At 37.7% G+C, this 13,501-nt stretch overlaps 1 protein-coding gene across 1 annotated transcript in view; it reads left to right on the top strand.

Moving 5' to 3' along the window:
• The first annotated feature begins 5,921 nt into the window (after positions 1–5,921).
• nck1b (NCK adaptor protein 1b) overlaps positions 5,922–13,501 on the top strand; it is a 96,555-nt gene continuing 88,975 nt past the window's right edge. The window contains exon 1 of the mRNA XM_061921256.1: positions 5,922–6,100. The gene's annotated coding sequence lies outside the window, so the exon portion shown is untranslated. The remainder of the gene's footprint in view (positions 6,101–13,501) is intronic.

Below are 13,501 nucleotides of genomic sequence, written 5' to 3'. Positions count from 1 at the left end.
TAAGTGTACTTAATATAGTTTTTAATGAATATATATGTCTAATTAGTGGTGAGATAGCCTACGTAAGTGTACTTAATATTGTTTTTAATGAATATATATGTCTAATTAGTGGTGAGATAGCCTACGTAAGTGTACTTAATATTGTTTTTAATGAATATATATGTCTAATTAGTGGTGAGATAGCCTACGTAAGTGTACTTAATATTGTTTTTAATGAATATATATGTCTGATTAGTCGTAAGTGTACATAATATTGTTTTTAATGAGTATATATGTCTAATTAGTGGAGAGATAGCCTACGTAAGTGTACTTAATATTGTTTTTAATGAATATATATGTCTAATTATTGGTGAGATAGCCCAAGTGTACACAATGTTGTTTTTAATGATTATATATGTCTAATTAGTGGTGAGATAGTGTAAGTGCACCTAATATGGTTTGTTTTTAATGAATATATATGTCTAATTAGTCGTGAAATAGCCTAAGTGTACTTAATATTGTTTTTAATGAATATATATGTCTAATTCGTCGTGAAATAGCCCAAGTGTACATAATATTGTTTTTAATGAATATATATGTCTAATTAGTGGTGAGATAGTGTAAGTGTACTTAATATTGTTTTTAATGAATATATATGTCTGATTAGTCGTAAGTGTACATAATACGGTTTTTAATGAATATATATGTCTAATTAGTGGTAAGATAGCCTACGTAAGTGTACTTAATATTGTTTTTAATGAATATATATGTCTAATTAGTGGTGAGATAGCCTAAGTGTACTTAATATTGTTTTTAATGAATATATGTCTAATTAGTGGTGAGATAGCCTAAGTGTACTTAATATTGTTTTTAATGAATATATGTCTATAATTAGTCGTAAGTGTACATAATATGATTTTTAATGAATATATATGTCTAATTAGTGGTGAGATAGCCTACGTAAGTGTACTTAATATTGTTTTTAATGAATATATATGTCCAATTATTGGTGAGATAGCCCAAGTGTACATAATATTGTTTTTAATGAATATATATGTCTAATTAGTGGTGAGATAGTGTAAGTGTACTTAATATTGTTTTTAATGAATATATATGTCTAATTAGTGGTGAGATAGTGTAAGTGTACTTAATATTGTTTTTAATGAATATATATGTCTAATTAGTGGTGAGATAGCCTACGTAAGTGTACTTAATATTGTTTTTAATGAATATATATGTCTAATTAGTGGTGAGATAGCCCAAGTGTACATAATATTGTTTTTAATGAATATATATGTCTAATTAGTGGTGAGATAGTGTAAGTGTACTTAATATTGTTTTTAATGAATATATATGTCTAATTAGTGGTGAGATAGTGTAAGTGTACTTAATATTGTTTTTAATGAATATATATGTCTAATTAGTGGTGAGATAGCCTACGTAAGTGTACTTAATATTGTTTTTAATGAATATATATGTCTAATTAGTGGTGAGATAGCCCAAGTGTACATAATATTGTTTTTAATGAATATATATGTCTAATTAGTGGTGAGATAGTGTAAGTGTACTTAATATTGTTTTTAATGAATATATATGTCTATAATTAGTCGTAAGTGTACATAATATTGTTTTTAATGAATATATATGTCTATAATTAGTCGTAAGTGTACATAATATGGTTTTTAATGAATATATATGTCTAATTAGTGGTGAGATAGCCCAAGTGTACATAATATTATTTTTAATGAATATATATGTTTAATTATTGGTGAGATAGCCTACGTAAGTGTACTTAATATTGTTTTTAATGAATATATATGTTTAATTATTGGTGAGATAGCCTACGTAAGTGTACTTAATATTGTTTTTAATGAATATATATGTCTAATTATTGGTGAGATAGCCCAAGTGTACATAATATTATTTTTAATGAATATATATGTCTAATTAGTGGTGAGATAGCCTACGTAAGTGTACTTAATATTGTTTTTAATGAATATATATGTCTAATTAGTGGTGAGATAGCCTACGTAAGTGTACTTAATATTGTTTTTAATGAATATATATGTCTATAATTAGTCGTAAGTGTACATAATATGGTTTTTAATGAATATATATGTCTAATTAGTCATGAGATAGTGTAAGTGCACCTAATATTGTTTGTTTTTAATGAATATATATGTCTAATTAGTCATGAAATAGCCTAAGTGTACTTAATATAGTTTTTAATGTATATATATGTCTAATTAGTTGTGAAATAGCCTAAGTGTACTTAATATTGTTTTTAATGAATATATATGTCTAATTAGTCATGAAATAGCCTAAGTGTACTTAATATTGTTTTTGATGAATATATATGTCTGATTAGTCGTAAGTGTACATAATGTTTTTTTATGAATATATATATATAAGTTTAATTAGTGGTAGGATAGCCCAAGTGTACTTAATATTGTTTTTAAGGAATATAGGGTGTCCAAACTTTTTCCACTGAGGGCCGCACACTGAAAAATCAAAGCAAGCGGGGGCCATTTTCATCATTTTTATTTTAAAAATCAATACACTATATGTATAAAAAATATACGTTTAGGCCTCCACTCAGTTATGATCCCGGGGACCCGAAAGGGTTTTGGTAAACATTTTTTTACAAATGTATCATTATGCAGTATTATTAGTTTTATTATTATTCAAGTTTTAAATATCTGGATTAACATTAGGAAAAAAAAAGAAAAAAAAACACAAAATATTGAATATTTTCACCCAATAACATATTTTTAGGTGGAATATTTGAGATTATATAATAACTGGAGCCTTAATTTTGGATTTTGATTCATTATTATTTTTTGAGCAATGACACTTAAAAACAAATCACACTAAAATATTTCAGGATCCTACTCATTTAAGTCTTGAAAAATGAATTATATAATTTTTTTTTCGCTGTTTACTTTTAGAACAATAAACTCGAGATCAACTTCAGATGTATCCGTCAATTTTAAGTTTTATTGTTGTTCATGTTTTTTGTTTGTTTGTTTGTTTTAGGCCCTTCTTAAAAAAAAAAACAGCTCAGTTTTGTATATGGCAAAACACAAAATATGCAACATTTTCCCCAATAAATATCTCAAAGTGGATAATTCAATTTGATGTAATCGAAGCCTTGAATAGGTCAATAATTCAAAATGACATTGATTTTGATTCATTATTATTTTTTAATGAAAGAAACAGCCTGCATGGCAGCTTTGTGTTATTAAATCTTTGCAACATGTTCTTGTTACATTTCACCTGTTTGCTCTTTTATACCACTTTTTATGGATTTAATTTTTTTCAAATGTATTTTTAAAATGTGCCGTGGGGCCGTTAAAAATGACCTGCGGGCCGCAAATGGCCCCCGGGCCGCACTTTGGACACCCCAGGTCTAATTAGTCGTGAGCAGGGGTCACCAACGCGGTGCCCGTGGGCACCAGGTCGCCCGTAAGGACCAGATGAGTCGCCCGCTGGCCTGTTCTAAAAATAGCTCAAATAGCAGCACTTACCAGTGAGCTGCCTCTATTTTTTAAATTGTATTTATTTACTAGCAAGCTGGTCTCGCTTTGCTGGACATTTTTAATTCTAAGAGAGACAAAACTCAAATAGAATTTGAAAGTCCAAGAAAATATTTTAAAACTTGGTCTTCACTTGTTTAAATGAAATCGTTTATTTTTTTTAACTTTGCTTCTTATAACTTTCAGAAAGACAATTTTAGAAAAAAAAAATACAACCTTAAAAATGATTTTCCATCCATCCATTTTCTACCGCTTATTCCCTTTCGGGGTCGCGGGGGGCGCTGGCGCCTATCTCAGCTACAATCGGGCGGAAGGCGGGGTACACCCTGGACAAGTCGCCACCTCATCGCAGGGCCTAAAAATGATTTTAGGATTTTTAAACACATATACCTTTTTACCTTTTAAATTCCTTCCTCTCCTTTCCTGACAATTTAAATCAATGTTCAAGATTTTTTTTTAATTGTAAAGAATAATAAAATACATTTTAATTTAATTCTTCATTTTAGCTTCTGTTTTTTCGACGAGGAATATTTGTGAAAAATTTCTTCAAACTTATTATGATTAAAATTCTAAAAAAAATATTCTGGCAAATGTATAAAATCTGTAGAATCAAATTTAAATCTTATTTCAAAGTCTTTTTAATTTCTTTTAAAAATTTTGTTCTGGAAAATCTAGAAGAAATAATGATTTGTCTTTGTGAGAAATATAGCTTGGTCCAATTTGTTATATATTCTAGCAAAGTGCAGATTGGCTTTTAACCTATTTAAAACATGTCATCAAAATTCTAAAATTAATCTTAATCAGGAAAAATGACTAATGATGTTCCATAAATTATTCTTTTATTTTTTTCAAAAAGATTCGAATTAGCTAGTTTTTCTATTAATTTTTTTCGTATGAATTTTGAATTTTAAAGAGTCGAAATTGAAGATAAACTATGTTTCGAAATTACATTTTCAATTTTTTCCTCTTTTAAATCATTCAATTAAGTGTTTTTTTCATTGTTTTTTCTCTACTAAAAACCTTCCGTAAAAGGAAAAGAATGTATGACATACCCATTTTTTATATATATATATATATATATATATATAGATTAATTTATTAAAGGTAAATTGAGTAAATTGGCTATTTATGGCGATTTATTTAAGTGTGTATCAAACTGGTAGCCCTTTGCATTAATCAGTACCCAAGAAGTAGCTCTTGGTTTCAACAAGGTTGGTCTACAAAGATACAAAGAATTGCTATTGCGGCATCTGGTGGACAAATTTAGAACAGCAGTTTCTTTCATTCCAAAATTTCGGCTCATTTTTATACTTAGGGAACTCACCCCGCGGGCCGGATAAAATCAATCAATCAATCAATGTTTACTTATATAGCCCTAAATCCCTAGTGTCTCAAAGGGCTGCACAAACCACTAGGACATCCTCAGTAGGCCCACATAAGGGCAAGGAAAACTCACACCCAGTGGGACGTCGGTGACAATGATGACTATGAGAAACCTTGGAGAGGAGGAAAGCAATGGATGTCGAGCGGGTCTAACATGATACTGTGAAAGTTCAATCCATAATGGATCCAACACAGTCGCGAGAGTCCAGTCCAAAGCGGATCCAACACAGCAGAGAGAGTCCCGTTCACAGCGGAGCCAGCAGGAAACCATCCCAAGCGGAGGCGGATCAGCAGCGCAGAGATGTCCCCAGCCGATACACAGGCGAGCAGTACATGGCCACCGGATCGGACCGGTGGGAGAGTGGGACATAGGAGAAAAAGAAAAGAAACGGCAGATCAACTGGTCTAAAAAGGGAGTCTATTTAAAGGCTAGAGTATACAAATGAGTTTTAAGGTGAGACTTAAATGCTTCTACTGAGGTGGCATCTCGAACTTTTACAGGGAGGGCATTCCAGAGTACTGGAGCCCGAAATGAAAACGCTCTATAGCCCGCAGACTTTTTTTGGGCTTTGGGAATCACTAATAAACAAATATTGATTGATTGGTACTTTTATTAGTAGATTGCACAGTACAGTACATATTCCGTACAATTGACCACTAAATGGTAAGACCCGAATAAGTTTTTCAACTTGTTCAAGTCGGGGTCCACGTTAATCAATTCATGGTAATAAACAAATAAACAAATAAATCTGCGTCCTTTGAACGCAGATTTCTTGCCAGGACATATGGTACAATACAATCGGCAAGATAGGATGGAGCTAGACCTGTTCGCGGGCCTGATCCGGCCTTCCGGCCGTACGTTTGACACCCCAGGTCTAATTAGTCGTGAGCGTACCAAGGATTGTGTTTAAAACCCGATGACGTGATCAGCTGGAGTGTGTCCAATCACAAGAGAGTCTGCCGCTCCCCCAGCCAATGGCGTGAGAGTGGGCGGGGCGTGGCGCCCCCAGCATCTTTGTGCGGCGGCACCGTGGCTAACATTAGCACCAGCTATGCTGCGGTCAGCCATGACATGCTGGGACGGCCACGCTAGTTTCGCTCCCTCGACGTGGAACATTTAACGCGGACCCTCGGCCACGTCGCCCCGCGCGCACAGTTGCTCACAGACGCGGCGAAGAAGAGGCGGACACCCATCGACGGAGGTGAGGCGTGTCGTAAATCTGTGTTGGGCGGGAAGCTGCGGTGGAGAGCCCGAGGCGATGCTAAAGCTAGTCCGGGCTAGGCTAAACTAGGCTAGGCTAGGCTAGGCTAAGCAAGGCTATGCTAAACTAGGCTAGGCTAGCCCTTTTCCATCAGTCGGCGGCGACTAAATGCTAACAAAAAAGCTGGTGCTCTGCCAACATGTCTCAACATTTTTTCTTCCAAAACCAAAGCAAACATCGGGTATTGTTTGCCAAGTTAAGTTTGACGGCATTCCGTCATAGTTTAGTCATCATCTAACGGGGCTCCAGTTGCCTCTGTGGCATCTCTTAGTTTGTTAGCATCTTTTCATATCCATCCATCCATCCATCATCTTCCGCTTATCCGAGGTCGGGTCGCGGGGGCAACAGCCTAAGCAGGGAAATCCAGACTTCCCTCTCCCCAGCCACTTCGTCTAGCTCTTCCCGGGGGATCCCGAGGCGTTCCCAGGCCAGCCGGGAGACATAGTCTTCCCAACGTGTCCTGGGTCTTCCCCGTGGCCTCCTACCGGTTGGACGTGCCCTAAACACCTCCCTAGGGAGGCGTTCGGGTGGCATCCTGACCAGATGCCCGAACCACCTCATCTGGCTCCTCTCCATGTGGAGGAGCAGCGGCTTTACTTTGAGTTCCTCCCGGATGGCAGAGCTTCTCACCCTATCTCTAAGGGAGAGACCCAAACTCATTTCGGCCGCTTGTACCCGTGATCTTATCCTTTCGGTCATGACCCAAAGCTCATGACCATAGGTGAGGATGGGAACGTAGATCGACCGGTAAATTGAGAGCTTTGCCTTCCGGCTCAGCTCCTTCTTCACCACAACGGACCGGTACAACGTCCGCATTACTGAAGACGCCGCACCGATCCGCCTGTCGATCTCACGATCCACTCTTCCCTCACTCGTGAACAAGACTCCTAGGTACTTGAACTCCTCCACTTGGGGCAGGGTCTCCTCCCCAACCCGGAGATGGCACTCCACCCTTTTCCGGGCGAGAACCATGGACTCGGACTTGGAGGTGCTGATTCTCATTCCGGTCGCTTCACACTCTTTTCATATTAACAAGTTAAAGTACTCACACACACACACACACACATACACACTATGTGTAGTGAAATTAAACTCTACATTTGACCCATCCTTTTGTTGAGGGGAGCAGTGAGCAGCAGCGGTGGTCACGCTCAGGAATCACTTTTGTGATATTCAACGCCCTGCTGCTTTTATTTGAGTATAACCTGTGTGTGTGTATATATATATATATATATATATATATATATATATATTAGTGGGGCTTCACAGTGGCAGAGGGGTTAGTGCGTCTGCCTCACAATACGAAGTTCCTGCAGTCCTGGGTTCAAATCCAGGCTCGGGATCTTTCTGTGTGGAGTTTGCATGTTCTCCCAGTGAATGCGTGGGTTCCCTCCGGGTACTCCGGCTTCCTCCCACTTCCAAAGACATGCACCTGGGGATAGGTTGATTGGCAACACTAAATTGGCCCTAGTGTGTGAATGTGAGTGTGAATGTTGTCTGTCTTATCTGTGTTGGCCCTGCGATGAGGTGGCGACTTGTCCAGGGTGTACCCTGCCTTCTGCCCGATTGTAGCTGAGATAGGCGCCAGCGCCCCCCGCGACCCTGAAAGGGAATAAGCGGTAGAAAATGGATGGATGGATGGATATATACATATATATATATGTGTATGTATGTGTGTGTCTGTGTGTGTGTGTGTATATATGTATATATATACACACACACACACACACACACAGGTTATACTCAAATAAAAGCAGCAGGGTGTTGAATATATAAATATATATATATATATACATATATATATATATATATATATATATATTAGGGATGCACCGAAATGAAAATTTGTGGCCGAAGCCGAATAAAATTTAAACGCTTGGCCAAAGGCCGAATAATGAATGCAGTTTTTCACAATTTTTTTAATATTGCATAAATAGCATAGAATAAATATTTAGACATGATTTTCAAATAAATTAATATTTTTTATTGAATATTGACATTGTTTTAATACTCCAGTAGCCTTTGCTTTTCAAAAAAAGCACACAGTTTTTCATTTATATTAGGCCTTCAAACAAAAGATGCATTCCCCAAAAAAATAAGGTGCATTAAAGTGGATAAACCCACAACAAATGAATTATTGTCCTTTTGGCAAAAGTCTCCTTAGCCACAGTAGATATGCTAATAATGTAAACAGAAGGCTCAAGTAAATCTCAATTAAGTGTGTGCTTGTAACCTCATACACTTATACAGGTAGCCTACACAACAGGCTAATAATGTAAACAGAGGCCCCACTAAATCTCAATAAGTGTGTGCTTGTAACCTCATACACTTATACAGGTACACAACATATCCCAACGTCACTGCACGTTGGTTGATTGCGTCACCGCGTCAAAAAATTGCGTCACACGCCACTATTCGGCCTTGTTTTTAACTCATTCCGCTTTTTTTGCCATATTCGGCCGAATATATTTGGTTACCGATTAATCGGTGCATCCCTAGTTAAAAGTTTGGTGGACAAAATGACACAGAAAAAGAAGTGGCATAAAACATGTCCTAGAAAGTTATACATGTAAACAAACTGCGGTGAGTTCAAGGACTGTCAAAATTAGTAGGACAAAACAGCGCTCGCCAAATACTCGTATTAGTGGAGCATATTTAATATAAACAGTGTGCTTTATAACAATTACAGAGGTTTGTCCTCCTGTAGAAACCATATTAAAACAAAAAATGTATTTTCCCCCCTTCATTTTTTCCCATTTTTCGTACATTTTTGAAAAAGCTCCACAGAGCCACTAGAGCGGCGATGTAGTCTACTATTTGAAAGGCACTTGCAGTGGTTAAATTAGAGCCTTGCTAATGTACTGAGTACACATCGAAAGAGGCCTTGATACGGTCAAAAATGTAAAGGCAAACCGATACATTTTTATGTAAAGTACAAAAAAAAACGGGGCAAATGTGTTTGCTATTTTTGTTCGCATGAGCCTTGGAGAACTTTAGACTTCAACAAGAAGAAGCAGTCCCTCGCCTGGTTTAAGTCTTCCAACACTTCACGACAGTCACTTTCTGCTGAAGTTGGCCTCCAGCAGCCCAGAGCAAAACGCCCCACTGTGCGTATTCAAGACGGCCAAATTGTAAAAAAAAAAAAAAAAAAGCTAATGTGGCTCAAAGTTTCCATCCTCAGATGACAAGACTTGCTGCTGCCACCAAGACATTAAACACAGCGGGTGAACTTTGCCTCTCAGACATGTGTTTTATATTGAAATGTACTAACCCTGTTTCCATATGGGTTGGGAAATTGTGTTAGATGTAAATATAAACAGAATACAATGATTTGCAAATCCTTTTCAACCCATATTCAGTTGCTACAAAGACAACATATTTGATATTCAAACTGATAGACTTTTTTTTTGTGCAAATAATCATTAACTTTAGAATTTGATGCCAGCAACAGGTGACAAAGAAGTTGGGAAAGGTGGCAATAAATACTGATAAAGTTGAGGGATGCTCATCAAACACTTATTGGGAACATCCCACAGGTGTGCAGGCTAATTGGGAACAGGTGGGTGCCATGATTGGGTTTAAAAACGGCTTCCCCCAAAATGCTCAGTCTTTCACAAAGGATGGGGCGAGGTACACCCCTTTGTCCACAACTGCGTGAGCAAATAGTCAAACAGTTTAAGAACAACATTTCTCAAAGTCCAATTGCAAGAAATTTAGGGATTTCAACATCTACGGTCCATAATATGATCAAAAGTTTCAGAGAATCTGGAGAAATCACTCCACGTAAGCGGCATGGCCGGAAACCAACATTAAATAACCGTGACTTTCGATCCCTCAGACGGCATTGTATCAAAAACCCACATCAGTCTCTAAAGGATATCACCACATGGGCTCAGGAACACTTCAGAAAACCACTGTCACTAAATACAGTTGGTCGCTACATCTGTAAGTGCAAGTTAAAGCTCTACTATGCAAAGCGAAAGCCATTTATCAACAACATCCAGAAACGCCGCCGGCTTCTCTGGGCCCGAGATCATCTAAGATGGACTGATGCAAAGTGGAAAAGTGTTCTGTGGTCTGACGAGTCCACATTTCAAATAGTTTTTGGAAATATTCGACATCGTGTCATCCGGACCAAAGGGGAAGCGAACTATCCGGACTGTTATCGACGCAAAGTTCAAAAGCCAGCATCTGTAATGGTATGGGGGTGCATTAGTGCCCAAGGCATGGGTAACTTACACATCTGTGAAGTCACCATTAATGCTGAAAGGTACATACAGGTTTTGGAACAACATATGCTGCCATTTAAGCGCCGTCTTTTTCATGGACGCCCCTGCTTATTTCAGCAAGACAATGCCAAGCCACATTCAGCATGTGTTACAACAGCGTGGCTTCGTAGTCCAGACCTGTCTCACATCAAAAATGTGTGGCGCATTACGAAGCGTAAAATACGACAGCGGAGACCCCGGACTGTTGAACGACTGAAGCTCTACATAAAACAAGAATGGGAAAGAATTCCACATTCAAAGCTTCAACAATTAGTTTCCTCAGTTCCCAAACGTTTATTGAGTGTTGTTAAAAGAAAAGGTGATGTAAGACAGTGGTGAACATGCCCCTTCCCAACTACTTCGGCACGTGTTGCAGCCATAAAATTCTAAGTTAATTATGATTTGCAAAATAAAAATACAGTTTATGAGTTTGAACATCAAATATCTTGTCTTTGTAGTACATTCAAGTGAATATGGGTTGAAAAGGATTTGCAAATCATTGTATTCTGTTTATATTTATTTACATGTAACACAATTTCCCAACTCATACGGAAACAGGGTTTGTACTTGATATAGTCTGCAAAGAAACACTGCACTTTAAATCTCACTATATTCTGCTAATTATTCATCATGTGATAAAAAACTGCAACTTTTACTTCCTCTTCCTTTTTTGTGATTTATTCACTTATTGTGATGTTCCTCCTACTTTTGCAACAAGAGGAAGAATAGCTCACAAAATCCACTATTTTATCACACGGTTTTTGCTTTGTTTTGGTGTACCTTGTTCTTTTCAACAGCCCAGAATATCATGTATTACAATCAAGGGTTGTCCCGATACCAATATTTTGTTACTGGTACCAAAACGTATTGCGATACTTTCCAATAATTTCCTGTCACGTATGGTTCGCAGCTTATTGCGGGGTTGGTTCTCTCGGACCACTCCGGACAAGACGTGCATGTAGGAGATGATTTATTTATCATAAATCATACCAAAAACAGAAAACAAGCAAAAGCAAAACGTGCCGATCGCACGGGAAGCTAAAGCAACCAACTAGCACAGGAATCATAGACTAGGAAACAAGAAATACTAACCTAACTTGTTGCATGAAGCCAGACCGAGTGTGGCCAGCAACGAGAATAAATAGCTCTCCGATTAGCGGTCGATAGCAGGTGAGCGTGCCGACCACTAATCAGAGGCAGGGGAACCCAATTAATCCCCATGGAAACCAAAACAAACCCAGAGGTGCATAAAACAGGAACTAAGGGAGTCCAACACAAACAGAACATAACTAAACAAAACATGATCCTTTGATTGATTGATTGATTGATAATTTTATTAGTAGATTGCACAGTTCAGTACATATTCCGTACAATTGACCACTAAATGGTAACACCCCAATAAGTTTTTCAACTTGTTTAAGTCGGGGTCCACGTTAATCAATTCATGGTACAAATATATACTATCAGCATAATACAGTCATCACACAGGTTAATCATCATAGTATATACTTTGAATTATTTACATTATTTACTAGGGATGCACCGATTAATCGGTAACCGAATATATTCGGCCGAATATGGCAAAAAAAGCCACATTCGGCCTTCGGTGGAATGAGTTAAAAACAAGGCCGAATAGTGGCGTGTGACGCAATTTTTTGACGCGGTGACGTTGGGATATGTTGTGTACCTGTATAAGTGTATGAGGTTACAAACACACACTTATTGAGATTTAGTGGGGCCTCTGTTTACATTATTAGCCTGTTGTGTAGGCTACCTGTATAAGTGTATGAGGTTACAAGCACACACTTATTGAGATTTACTTAAGCCTTCTGTTTACATTATTAGCATATCTACTGTGGCTAAGCAGACTTTTGCCAAAAGGACAATAATTCATTTGTTGTGGGTTTATCCACTTTAATGCACTTCATTTTTTTTTTTTGGGATGCATGTTTTGTTTGAAGGCCTAATATAAATGAAAAACTGTGCTTTTTTTGAAAAGCAAAGACTACTGGAATATTAAAAAAATGTCGATATTCAATAAAAAAATACTTTATTTGAAAAATATGTCTAAATGTTTATTCGAGGCTATTTATGCAATATTAAAAAAATTGTGAAAAACTTCATTCATTATTCGGTATTTGGCCTTCGGCCAAGCGTTTAAATTTTATTCGGCTTCGGCTTTGGCCACAAATTTTCATTTCGGTGCATCCCTATTATTTACACAGTGATGTGGCATAGAAAGAGAATGAGTTAAGACCTTTGTTAGGTCTGAATCTGGGTTTAAATGATAAGTGATAAATGGGTTGTACTTGTATAGCGCTTTTCTACCTTCAAGGTACTCAAAGCGCTTTGACACTACTTCCACATTTACCCATTCACACACACATTCACACACTGATGGAGGGAGCTGCCATGCAAGGCGCCAACCAGAACCCATCAGGAGCAAGGGTGAAGTGTCTTGCTCAGGACACAACGGACGTGACGAGGTTGGTTCTAGGTGGGATTTGAACCAGTGACCCTCGGGTTGCGCACGGCCACTCTTCCACTGCGCCACGCCGTCCCCAGGTGGAACAAATGTGGTTTGTGGAGCTCCCCCTGGTGTTGTGGTTGTGGCGGTCATTTACGTTAAGGAAGTAGTTTGACATGTACTTCGGTATCAGGGAGGTGTAGCGGATTTTATAGACTAGGCTCAGTGCAAGTTGTTTGACTCTGTCCTCCAACCTGAGCCAGCCCACTTTGGAGAAGTGGGTTGGAGTGTGGTGTGATCTGGGGTGGAGGTCTAAAAGTAACCAGACTAGCTTATTCTGGGATGTTTGGAGTCTAGATTTGAGGGTTTTGGAGGTGCAAGCGTAATCGAAAAATGTTTGAATGAGAGTTCCCGCTAGAATCCTCAAGGTGCTTTTGTTGACCAGAGAGTAGATTCTGTAGAGGAATCTCGTTCTTTGGTTAACCTTTTTGATTACCTCGGTTGCCATTTTATCACAGGAAAGATTAGCCTCTAGCATGGAACCTAGGTAGGTGATCTCATCTTTCCTGGTGATAACAATGTCACCCACTTTTTTAGTGAAGTCAC

This window comes from Nerophis ophidion, linkage group LG15 (assembly GCF_033978795.1).
Source record: "Nerophis ophidion isolate RoL-2023_Sa linkage group LG15, RoL_Noph_v1.0, whole genome shotgun sequence".
NCBI lineage: Eukaryota > Metazoa > Chordata > Actinopteri > Syngnathiformes > Syngnathidae > Nerophis > Nerophis ophidion.
The sequence above is the reverse complement of the archived record's forward strand: the minus strand, read 5'-3'. Positions and strand labels throughout refer to the sequence as shown.